This window comes from Bidens hawaiensis, unplaced genomic scaffold (assembly GCF_021521415.1).
Source record: "Bidens hawaiensis isolate Kalapana, Puna unplaced genomic scaffold, B.hawaiensis_p1.1 tig00000820_1, whole genome shotgun sequence".
Taxonomy (NCBI): Eukaryota; Viridiplantae; Streptophyta; class Magnoliopsida; order Asterales; family Asteraceae; genus Bidens; species Bidens hawaiensis.
Window position 1 is genome coordinate 3,100,944 of NW_027491048.1, and position 12,895 is coordinate 3,113,838.

The window sequence follows — 12,895 nt, forward strand, 5'->3', positions numbered from 1 at the left end:
AAGACAAGATTTTCTTAGGAATGTTATGTTACTGTTTATGAATTTAGTGAAATATAACTTGGAGGGTGTGTTTTGACTATTGTAAAAAGTTAAAGGGTTTATGGAGTAACTTTGTTTGGAATTTGCAAAGAAATTGACTTGTTGGAAACGTGTTTAAGAAAAAGACTATAATAGGCTTAATAGCACAATTCAAAAGCATAAAAGGATGTTTGTTTTGGGTTGAATTGTTTTGTTGGTATTCATGAAAATTCAATTAAATACTTCTTGAAGAGATAAGAACGGATGTGATATTTGTTAAGATTTTTGTACTCGAATTTAATCAAATTGATTTTTCTTTATGTTATGACATTATATCACATTTACTACGGTTTACTGATTAGTTATGTCATCGATGATCAAAGTTGCTACCGACGAACATGTATATGCTTCCGATGAACAAATTTGATACAGAAGAACAAAGTTGCCACGGCTACATATCATGTAAGTCCTTTGGTTAAGACGAAATAAGTCTAGGTACCTTAAACCAGTAGGTTGCAAAAAGTTATAGATGTTACGAGTTGTTTGATAAATGCTCTTTTTGGCAAAATAAATCCGACATAACATTTTCAAATGGATTTTGGGGCCCTATATATGTGACTAGTAAAAATGGGTTCTTTAAATAAAAACTTACATATAAAAACAAAAATCTTAAAATAGTAACTTCTAACATGCATTTCCTTAATCGTTGAGGCTACAAAGATATACGTGAGTGACAAGGAACCCATAACTTTAAGAACACGTCACTGAGTAGACCCAATCCATGAACATTTGACAAAGTCTATAATCAAGCACCTGAACAGAATTCAAGGTCATTTTCTTTCGACTGAATTTGGATAGGTTTAGTTTTATTTTTAAATGTGACAAATATTCCATTTACGGAATGACGAATTGACATAACTCACCAAAATAAAACGTACTTGGCCAACTCTCAAACATCTTTATTGATCAAGAAAACTATTTCAGAAACTTGATTATTATGTCTTACCTTAAACATGGTATATATAGCAAACCTATACACGACTTACACGCATGACTATAACTAGGACTCGATTAATTAATTCCACAATAATTATCTAACACATGTCATAACTTGATTAGAATTCTAAGATAATAATCCACAAACTAACTAATAATTAATATTTATTGATTAACTTTTGCACATCAAGCAATCAAGTCTCCTAGCCGGTCCATGCTTTAGCCACAACAGACTAAAGAATTCTCAACATAGACACATTTTCTTAAAACTATTTGTCAAGTGACATTTAATGCACGATGTATTTGATCATACTTGTTAAACTGTTAATTTAGGTCAAGTGGGGTTAAGAGAGTTAAGGTCAATCATGGGCAAGTTGTAATGTTGTCTTATTAACTTAAAATTTCTCGTTTGGTTCGTTATTAGTTTTTCAATTGACATATTAAACTTCCCATCAAATCAAAAAAGAATATATGATGACATAGTACAACTCATATTTACCAATCAAAAAGAACTTGCGTGTAGAGATCCATGTGGCAATACTCAAAGAAGCTTCCTGTTCATGCACATGAAGTAATTTCCTATCTTTGCAACTATATATTTAATAATAAGAATGTCAAAAGCCTAGCTTGTTGGGTGCACTTAACTTATAATTTCTTTCTTAACCGTTTAATCATATGTATATAAGTAGCCATATGTTTCATTGTTTCTTATCACAATTGTAAACTATATACTTCCATTATCACCTCACTTGGTTAATTATATGCCCCCATGGACATCAGAAACAAGGACTTGAAGTTTGAGCTTTTCGAAGCCGCTAAAAATGGTGATCGTCGAAAGTTTGCCACATTAGCTAAACAGAAACCGGAAACCATCCTTTCATTTCGCACAAGCCACCGACAAGACACATTGTTGCACATAGCAGCGGTCTTTGGACACCACGAACTTACTAAAGATATTATTAATGGATTCCCAAATCTTGTAACGTGCAAAAATTTCGTTGGTGACACCCCACTTCATGTTGCAGCCAGAGCGGGGAAGCCTCTTGTTGTTGAGTCTTTAATTCAGGAGGTGGATCTACTAGCCGTAAATGAAGATGGGAATACGCCTTTGCACGAAGCTGTCATTCATAATAGAAATAGAGTTGTTGTGCTTTTATTGAGGCAAAAACAAGACTTCAGGAATGTGTTGAAGGTTAATGAGAAAGGGAAATCGCCATTGTACCTTGCGGTTGAATCTCGGAATGCTAGGATTGTGAATAATATTTTGAACCTTTTTGCAGCTGGTACTAGCCAAAATGGAACCAGTGATCATGTTAATGCAAATGAATCTGTTTTAAGTGATGCAATTCCGGGAAACGTAATGGGTACACACTCCTTCAATGATTTATATCTAAATGTGCAATCAAATAAAGGAATATATATAATTATATATGCATGATTTATACATATGCTATTGAATCACAGGGGGTTCGAAGAGGATAGCCGATCCTTCCGGCAGCAATGTTGCTAGTACTAGTCAGACTGATCAAGTTGATGATGATGTTGAAACAAAAAAGTGTATTCTGCGTGTTGCAATTATTGGGAAAGATGTAGGTATGGTTGAACATTTTTTGTATTATATAATTTGCTTTGTGTAGTTTAAAGTTTTAAACAACATAACTGCTCCATTGATGACCCTTAACGGATTGATTTCAAGCTCGTCTTTGATAGAAATGGTAGAGACGGGTGGTTGGGAGCCAAACAACATTAAGATAGACAATAGAAGATCGAAAGCTATTATTTTCATTAAACCCGAACATAAATTACATAACTTTCTTTCCACTCCTGGGAAGCACTTTCTTTCCACCGCGGGTGAGCTCCCCCGGGGTGGTGGCACTCACAATGACCAACGATGCGAATGAGACCCTAAAGCCCTATTTATAGTTCATTGAGGCTTGTTTTCCAAACCAAGCCGTTGGCCTCTTGCTGAAGACACCATTAGAATCACTATATTTCCAGCTCTGCGACACTGGAAATTGTCTCAGCGACTCTTCTATTGTCGCCGGTAGTATTTCCATGCCGACACAAGAAATTGTCACCATGTACCAGGGTGACACTTTTAGTAGCTTGTAGCTTCAGCGACACTACTAGTGTAGCAAGAAGTGTCACCCAACAACGCGAATCACTAGAAATTAATTGGATCGTTTAATTGATAATATGACACAACAAAACCTTGTATGAACATCAATTTGATAATAAACGATTTGTATTAATCAATTCTAGAGAACAAATGAGTTTACAAATGATCACTCAGGAACTATTTATACTTTTCCAAAACTAGACACTAACTACTCTCTCCGTCTCTCTATAAGTGTCATACTTTGAAAAACATAAAGTTCAAGGTAAATTGAATGATTATTTTTTTTGCTTACCAAATGACAATAATGTCCTTGAAAATTAGGTCCATCAATATTGTTTATTAATGCTAGTTGTGTGTGTTTAAGGGTAAACTTGGAAATTGACTAATAAATTTTGAACATGGACATATGTATTGGGACAAATAAAAAAGAAAATATAGACACTTTTAATGAGACGAAAGGAGTAATAATTAACTAAAATTTAAACAAAATGGGATTAAACGAACAATTAAACCATCTCTAGTTCTCTACATTAAATATTAGGATGACCTTTTTTTAGTTTTTGCTTATTTATCTTTTTTGTTGTATATTTGTATAAAAAGAGACCTAATTTTCAGTTATTCAACTCACATAAAATTATATTCACCAAGGTTGTTTTGGCTTACATTTCAATTCTTTCATATATGTTGGCTTACTTCACTTTTGTTGTGTACAATGATTTCAATGTCAGGGATTTTGAGTATGGTAGCCGAAAAGGTGGCCCGGGCATTACCTGATAACAACAATTTCCTTCACTTGGCTGCATCACACGGTTTTCTAGATGGCGTGAAGTACTTGCTTGATCATAAGTTCGGTATAGATGTGTTAAGACATGATGAGGATGGCTTTTGTCCAATACACCTTGCATCTAAAAATGGCCATCTACATGTGACCAAAGTGCTACTTGATCACTACCCAGATGCAAGAGAGTTCCTAAGCAAACAACATCAAAATATTCTACATGTTGCTGCTGAGTATGGAAAAGATAACGTTGTCAAGTACATACTTAAGACCAAATGGGCAGAATTTCTTATCAATGAGAAAGACAAAAACGGGTACACACCTTTGCATTTGGCCACAAAAAATTGGCACCTGAAGGTTGTAAGCGCGCTAACATGGGATCCCAGGATTGATCTAAAGCAGGTTAATGGGGAAGGATTGACAGCCCTTGAGGTGGCTGAAAAATACATGGAAGTAATGGCTCCATTTAAGAAGGTACATTATAAGTGTTTCCATTAATCTTTTGTTATAGCTATAACAGGGAGAGTTTAAGCAAGACACGTATTTTCGCGAGAACAAAACAAATTATTCATTTTCTCAATCTGAAAAGTTTATAAGATATAAGAAAATGGTTAAGATGCAATATGTAGTCACATCTCATGAAATCAAAAAAGAAATATGAATAAATTTAGTTTATTCATAAAAACTACACATGTGCAAGTCATTTAATCATGTGAAGGTAAATGTTTAAAAATTAAAATACTGATGAACAAATTAGCTTAATGGTTTTTATCTATATGTATACACAAATCAACTTATCATAGTCATGATTTTGTGTAGAGATTAACATGGATTGCATTGAGGTCTGCTGGCACTCCAAGAACTCATAATAAAGATCGCGAAACTGTGAAGAGGTTAGAAGCTGCAAAGTATGAACCATACAATATGAGATACTGCAAGGCTAGAGTTAACACGCTCCTTCTGGTGTCAGCACTAGTAGCCACCGTGACCTTTGCTGCTGGATTCACAATGCCTGGTGGCAATAACAGTTCAGGTTCACATGTAGGCATGGTTTCTATGCTACATAAGATAAATTTCCAACTGTTTCTGATTTGTGATAGTATAGCGGTGTATAGCTCCATCATCGTGACCATAATGCTAATGTGGGCACAATTAGGTGATCTTAATCTAATGCTTAATGCTTTGAGGCAGGCACTGTTAGTTTGGATCAGGCAATATAGTAAGTAAATCAAGAAAACAAGAACAGAATTAGCCGACTGTAATCTCTTATTAATAATCGAATGATTGAAACAAGCGTAATGGAATGATTACAACTGGAATTTTCGGCTGATTGAAGTGATAATGATAAACAAAATACTGGAACGTTTAAATAGAAAAAAAATAACAAACTTTGCAGATAACTTGGTCTTCATCTGTTCCTTTATTCTTGGACTTCCAACGTTCATAAAATAAACGTTTTATTTGGTCAACATTTAACCAACATTCTCCCCCTGAATGTTGACTTCTTTCTTCTGATCTTCAATTCCCATTAGGCTTCTCATTTCTTCAAATTTGACACGTGGCAAAGCTTTGGTAAGAATGTCTGCCTTCTGCAGGTTCCCACTTATGTGTTCAACCTCTATTTGTTCCCTTTCAACACACTCGCGGATAAAATGATACTTCAAATCAATATGCTTGCTTCTCCCGTGGAAGACGGGATTCTTCATGAGGGCAATTGCTGATTCATTATCAACAAATAATTTAACCATCTGGGCTTCTCTTCCGAGCAGATCACTCACCACATTCCTTAATCAAAGAGCTTCACAAGCCGCTGCAGTTGCAGCCATGAATTCTGCCTCGCAAGAACTGAGAGCTACTGTTTTTTGTTTATGCGATGACCAAGTGACCATACCAGTAGTTCCCTTCTTATCATCTAAATCCATCCCATAACTGCTGTCACTATACCCTTGGAGCCTACTATTACCCCCTTTTTTGTACTTCAGCCCATGACCAACCATACATTTGATGTACCTGAGGATCTGCTTTACTGCTGCAACGTGACTTTCTTTCGGGGACTGCATATATCTACTCACCACTCCAACTGAGTAACTAAGATCCGGTCGAGTGTGCAACAAGTAACGAAGACAACCAATAATCTTTCGATACTCGGTTGGATCAACGTCTCTACCTGCTTAAACTTTTGTTAACCGTAATTTATGATGCATTGGACATTTAGCAGCATTACAACTACTCATACCTACCATCTTCAAAATTTTCTTAGCATAACTTTCTTGCTTCAATATTATTCCATCCTTGGCTTGTTCTACTTCAATCCCAAGGTAGTAAGTTAATTTTCCCAGGTCACTCATATCAAAGATGGACTTCATTCTTCGTTTAAACTCTCCAATTTTCTCTTCACTTGATCCAGTCACAATCAAGTCATCTACATAGACACCAATGATAATAACATAATCTGGTTTCTGTACCTTTTATACTGCTTGCTCATGTGCACACCTGCTAAAACCGAGGTCTTTGAGTACTTTATCTAATCTAGCATTCCATGCCCTGGGTGCTTGTCTCAACCCATAAAGAGCCTTGTGCAGCCTATAAACCATACCTTCTCTGCCCTTAATTTCAAATTCCGTTGGCTGCCTCACATAAACTTCTTCCTTAAGTTCACCATTTAGAAAGGCCGACTTGACATCTAAATGATGTACAAGCCACCCTCCTTTGACAGCAATTGCCAACAGTAATCTGATTGTTTCCAGTCGTGCGACTGGAGCGAATGCATCTTCAAAATCAACTCCTTTCTGTTGCACGTACCCTTTGGCCACCAAACGTGCTTTATGCTTTATCACATTTCCTTCAGCATCTCTCTTCAGTTTGAACACCCACCTTAGCCCAATTGCTTTATGACCAACTGGTAAGGAGGTTAGTGTCCATGTATTGTTTCTTTTAATTGAGGCCAACTCTTCTTTCATAGCAATCAACCAAGGTTCTTCTGATGCAGCCTCATCAAACGAAGCTGGCTCACCATCAATCAACATTAACCCTGATTCCCTGTCATAAAGTTCACGTACCTGGTTATCACTCATTGCGTCAGTTGTTTGGTAAATTCCACCCACTGAGTGGAACCCTTGAGGAGGAGTATGATCATATGGAACACTTGTATTCAAAATACTCATGTTTGATGATTAAGGACTGATTGAACTTTGAGGGTCTCCATCTTGTCGATTACCTGGAGAATTAAACTGACAAGTGTTAGGGTTAGTTACTGGCGTACCCTGGTTATCAAAGTCATTCCCTTGGGGCTGGGTTTGACTTTGTTGCACTTGATGTTGACTTTTAGACTCTGGCTCATCTGCTAATATACTAGCCCACCAAGGTGTAGTGGGCTTAGTATGTTGACTCCCCTTCTAAGACCACTTACGACATTCAGCAAATTCAACAGAACTTGGTGATGCAATCACCACTTTCATCGTGTCTGGGTTCAGGAGCCTGTACCCTTTCGTTCCTTCCACCATTCCCAAATGAACCATTGGTGTTCTACGATCACTCAGCTTGGCGAGCCTCTTTGACAAGTCTTTCACGTAAGCAACACACCCAAAAACCTTTACATTAGTAAGTTTAGGTTTTCGATTTTTCATTACCTCATACGGTGTTGCAGCCTTCACAGACTTTGTCAAAACTCGATTTAGTAGATATACCGAATGTCGAATAGCCTCCCCCCCACAACTGATCTGGAACTGACATTGTCTTCAATAACGATCTTGTCATTTCAACCACGGTTTGGTTCCTGCGCTCTACTACTCCATTTTGATAAGGAGTGTAGGGTGCTGTTATTTGGCGTTTAATCTTCATCTTTTGGCAGAAGTCATTAAACTGGAGCGACTTGAATTCACCGCCCCAATCTGTTCTTAACATTTTTAGTTGGTAGGGATAATTTTGTTCTACATGTGCTTTAAATTTCTTGAACAAGATAAAGGCTCCATCCTTTGTTTTCAACAGGTATACCCACATAAAACGAGTAAAATCATCAACAATTAGAAGGAAATACCGGTTACCTCCGTACGTTTGTGGAGTAATGGGTCCACATAGATCAGCATGGACTAGCTCAAGTGGCTTCGATGCTCTCCAGTGAGCTTCTTTTGGTACCGGTTTACTCGCTTGTTTTGCAACCATACACCCCTCACACATCTGTTTAGGGTGATTTATACAAGGCATGCCGATCACAGTATCTTTCCTAGCCATGTATTCCAAAACATTGAAATTAACATGGGCCATCCGTGCATGCCAAAGCCAGGCCTCTTCGTCCATGTGAGCACCTAGACAAACCGGTTTTGTAATTCTTAACGAAATTTTATACAATCTATTAACTGACCTCTTGATCTTCATAATAAGATTTTCATGTTCATCATACAACTTCAGTGTGCTTCCATGCATATGAACATCATAGCCCTCCTCCGTGAGCTATCCCAAACTTAATAAGTTACTGGTGATAGCCGGTATATAATATACATCAGGAATGAGTATATCTTCACCGGTTCTACTTTCAAACACCAGTGGACCCTTGCCTTTAATTTGGACCTTAGACCCATCTCCAAACCGAACTTGCCCCGTTATATTGCAATTTAACTCGACAAACGAATCACGCATACCTGTCATATGATTACTCGCACCATTGTCAACATACCAAATATCTTTGTTATCACCGGTCTTTGGAAATAATCTATCTTCATTCAAGAGGACCATAGATGGTGCATCTTCACCATGAACAGTTAAGTAGAGGGCCGGTTCCTCTTCTTGAGTTTGTGTTAAATTGGCTTCATCTCTCTTTTCTTTGGGCTCTTTGCATTCTGACGCATAGTGCCCGTGTTCATGACAATTGAAACATTCAATATGCCTTTTGTCTTTGTTCTTTGACCCGTTTCTTTGATCTTGGTTCCCCATGTGCCCACCGCGATTACCCCTACCACGGCCACGTCCTCGAGAACCACTCCGACCACCCCGATCGGTCTTACTATATCCACCCGATTTCTGATTTGGAACCTGTTGACTTCTTCCTTGCCCCTTCGAGTTCGATTTTATTTCAGATTTGGTAAACAACAAACTATTTTCAGTTGCTTGTTGCGATTGACGAAGCTTAACCCGGTCTTCGTAAGCTTTTAAGTGTGCAATCGCCTCTTCAAATGGCATCGTTTCAACATCTGAACTCTGCTCAATTGAGGCCACCAAATTTATAAATCTCTCAGGGACCGTGTCAAACAACTTACGTACCAATTCATCGTCTTCCAACTTTGCCCCAACACTATTGAACTTCGACACCATACCCGATAACTTTCCTGCATAATCATCAATTGTATCTCCATCTTTCATCTGCAGCCCTTCGAACTCACTCTTCAGAATACGCAATCGAGCCTTCTGAACACGTTCAGCACCTACATACAAGGATTTCAGCGAATCCCAAACTTCTCTGATCGTCTTCTTCTTCGCTTCCTGCGACAAAATCTCTTCAGGGATTGCCTGAAAGATGAAAGCTCGAGCCTGCTTGATCTTTCGTTCATCCGCAACCACGCTGGTTGGTGGCTCGATGGCGTCCCACAACCCATGGGCGTCCATAATAGCTTCCATCTTGATGGCCCAGGTGTTATAGTTTGTAGGTGTAAGAATAGGGTATTGGAATGGGATTGAGGTTTCTTTTGATAAACTAGGGTTTGTGATGACAGACATAGTGTTGAATTTTGGGAATTTTGGCATAAAATTGGATCAGAACGTGATGCTCTGATACCAAATGTTAGTTTGGATCAGGCAATATAGTAAGTAAATCAAGAAAACAAGAACAGAATTAGCCGACTGTAATCTCTTATTAATAATCGAATGATTGAAACAAGCGTAACGGAATGATTACAACTGGAATTTTCGGCTGATTGAAGTGATAATGATAAACAAAATACTGGAACGTTTAAATAGAAAAAAAATAACAAACTTTGCAGATAACTTGGTCTTCATTTGTTCCTTTATTCTTGGACTTCCAACGTTCATAAAATAAACGTTTTATTTCGTCAACATTTAACCAACAGGCACAATGGTTGTTGGGGTTATCACTCGCTATGATGTCTTTAGCATTCGTGGCTGGTGTGAATCTTGTTGTGACTGAATCCCATTGGCTCTCTATAATAACTTTGGTTATGGGAATTGCATCACTTATCATCCTCCTAGCTCTCCGTGTCCCACTTTTTTTCCCTACACATCCAAACTTTTAGTCTTTCGTTATATCTCCTACTATCCTTTTAAAGGGTTGATGCTAATCTCTTAAAGTTAACAAGGAAAAAAAATCCTTAATGTATGTTTTACTTACAATGTATGAAATATTGAACATATTGTATATTGAAAGATTTCTGTACATCTTGAATGACTAAATGTACATGACTACAATTATATTTGTAATAGGTTCTTGACTTCTTGTTGACTTTGGGTGGTTGATATATTGCAATCCGTGTTACAACTTGTATGACAAGAAAGAGGTCTCAAAATAAGTGTGAAACTAGAGATTTTTTATTTTACATGTAAAACTGTTTATTTTACATGTAAAGAAAATACTAAAAAATTTATTTTTCTTATAAAAAATACATTTTTACATAATCTTATTTAGAGCTTTTACATATAAACACATGATAGAAATCGTTTTAAAAAATATATTTATATATATTTTTAGTTAAAAACAAGGTAAATAAAATATTTTTACAAAATTAATTTTTTAATTGGAATGTCTTCTATATGTAGTAATAAGCAAAAAGTCAAAAAAAGTTTATGATAACACTAATTTTTTACACGTGAAATCGAGCTTTATAGTATTTATTTTTTGCATGTAAAATGAAGAGTTTCATAGTTTCCAACTTTTTTTAGTTTACTTTTAAACATGCCCATATATATATAAACACACACACACACATACACACACACACATACACACACACACATATATATATATACACACATACACACACACACATATTTGTGTGTGTTTGGATCATATACAAATTAAATTAACGTGTTAATTGTTGAAATCAAGTAGTGTAATTATATATACAACATCGTGTAATTACACTACGATGAAATTACATATTACACTACTTGTATATATCATTACACTACTTGATTCTCACAATTATCACGTTAAATTAATTTGTACGTTAACTTTCCCTTATGCATATATACCCGAATCTAAACTGTTTGTTTCACCCTTATAGTCAGTTAAACAAAACATGTACTTGACCCGATTGTGTTTGCAGCAGCAGTTCCTATTTTCAGATTAATTTACTAGCCTGACATACCTTTGAATAGAGGTGGCAAATGGGTTGGGTTGGGTTGGGTCGAACGAGTCATGGGTTGAAATGAGTCATGGGTCAAAACGAGTATGAGTCAAAAGAAGTTTGGGTCAAAACGGGTCAATTAAAAAAATGGTTGTTTTGGTTTGGGTCGAAATAGGTTAGGGTCGAACCGGGCTTTGAGGTTTTTTTTTTTTGGTGAACGAGAATAACAGCGGAAACATTTTAGTTTTTTTAGATTTTTCGTTTTTTATTTATATTTTAATTTATGAATTTTTATATTATTTTTTTGAATTTTTTTAGGGGTTTTCCATTAAAATCAAAAACCCTTAAAAAAATATTCAAAAGTAATAATAAAAAAATTATAACTTAAAATATAAATCATAAACAAAAAAAAGTAAAAACACTAAAATGTTTCCTACGTTGTCCTCGTTCCATAAAAATAAAAAAAAAACCCACCTAGAATCGAACCGAAACCAAAAGAATCGATGAAAATGAAACAAATAAACAAAAAACCAAAACTGGACCACATCAATCGAAATCGAAAAAATCAATCAAAACGAAACTAAAAGAATTCAAACCGAACAAAAACAAAGCTGAAAAAACGAACAAAAACGAGCCCGGAATCGACCAGAAAGAAACAAAAGAAACCAAAACCCAACACGTCACGGGTGAAAACTTGTGTTGGCTTGAAACCTGAACCGAACCCGTTCCAATCTGAAACCCGTTTCGTGCCGAAACCTGTCTTGTACGAAAACCCGTTTCAATCCGAAACCTGTCACATTTCCTTAGGACACTAACCCACATCGACCTATTTCTTTGAACTTGTCGACCCATTTTTACCCGAAAATAAAAGGATGAAATTTCAAATGACTCATTTGGTTAAAACCTTTTACCCAAACAAACTCATTTAACTTTTAAAACAACTCAAATTGACTCATTTGAAAGGGTTTGGGTCAAGATTGCCACCCCTACATTTGAAGTAAGACCTTTAACAAATCTGACCTGTTACAAAACCTCTTAATCTTAAGATTATGAAGTTTCCAAATCTGTTTTATGTTAATGAGCACAATCTATATGACTATATTTCTTGAAATCACTATTTGAAGTTAACCTCATATGATATTCAAGAAATGTCCTTGAGAAAAGAATTTGGCCTTAATTTGGTGCACGGTTTGAACAAAAACTATCAAAATCAGATCATGAATAGTCTGTTAACCAAGATAAACCAATATTTTAAATTTTATATATTATTAAGTAAATTGCGGTTTTCGTTCATGTGGATTGTCCAAATCTGCGGTTTTAGTCCAATAGTTTAAATTTGCGATTTTCGTCCATGTGGTTTCATTTCACTTGCAATTATACCCGAATTCATTAACGCCGCTAAGTCTAGTCGTTAAACCCATCAGCGTACCCCTCATGTGAGGGGCAGTTTTGTCCTTTTTCGTCCCAAATAAACTCCACTCCTAATTCGCAAGCCCCCTCACGTGACGGGATGGGGTGTGTTTTAGGAAAAAGGGACAAAACGGCCCCTCACATGAAGGGCATGCTGATGAGTTTGACGACCAGACTTAACGGGATTAGTGAATTCGGGTTTAATTGCAAGTGAAATGAAACCACATTGACGAAAATCGCAAATTTAAAACTATAATTGCAGATTTAGACAAATCACGGGAT

General features: G+C 36.4%; 1 pseudogene across 1 annotated transcript; it reads left to right on the top strand.

The window, feature by feature from the left end:
- Positions 1-1,704: 1,704 nt before the first annotated feature.
- LOC143541369 (protein ACCELERATED CELL DEATH 6-like) lies at positions 1,705-10,206 on the top strand (annotated as a pseudogene). Its single transcript, XR_013136747.1, has 5 exons — positions 1,705-2,378; positions 2,479-2,626; positions 3,734-4,385; positions 4,731-5,102; positions 9,971-10,206. The product of XR_013136747.1 is annotated as a protein ACCELERATED CELL DEATH 6-like (transcript).
- The last annotated feature ends 2,689 nt before the right edge of the window (positions 10,207-12,895 follow it).